This window comes from Pygoscelis adeliae, unplaced genomic scaffold (genome assembly GCF_000699105.1).
Source record: "Pygoscelis adeliae isolate BGI_AS28 unplaced genomic scaffold, ASM69910v1 Scaffold321, whole genome shotgun sequence".
Lineage (NCBI taxonomy): Eukaryota > Metazoa > Chordata > Aves > Sphenisciformes > Spheniscidae > Pygoscelis > Pygoscelis adeliae.
The window spans coordinates 672830-673380 of NW_008824039.1; positions in this window are offsets into that span (position 1 = coordinate 672830).

Sequence of the window (551 nt, forward strand, 5' to 3'; positions counted from 1 at the left end):
AGAGGCTGCGACGCGGCTGCCAGACCTCCCGCGCAGCGCAGCGCTTGCTGCCTTCCCTTCCCCATGAATATTTAAACTCCAGCGGGATGGGAGCATCCATCTTCCAAGGAAAGCTGAATTATTAACTCCAGGCCAAGTGAAGCCACTTTATGATAATGGATGGAGGCAGCGCCTGGAAAAATATTTCTCTTTCAAGAGAGAGAGACAGCCACAAACGTAGAGGATAAGTTATGGCCGGGAACGGGGGAGTGGGGCAAGGCGGGGGGCTTCTGCTGCCCGTTGGCATCGGGGGAAGGAGGTTTGCAGGGGCACGGTAGGACTGAGACACGATGGGAGCCACAGGCTCTACTCCGGCACCGCTGAACTCGCGGATTTATCAATTACAGAAGGGATGCAAACAGGGGCAAGTGGGCTGTTAGTCATGAATACCACTGATGAGCTCCAGAGAGCAGCAGCCGCCCCACGTTTCCCTCTGGCTGGGGTTTTAGGGCGAGCGGGTGGCAGTGACCCCACCGATTGCACCCTCCAGTCCTCGCGCCCAGCAGCGCTCG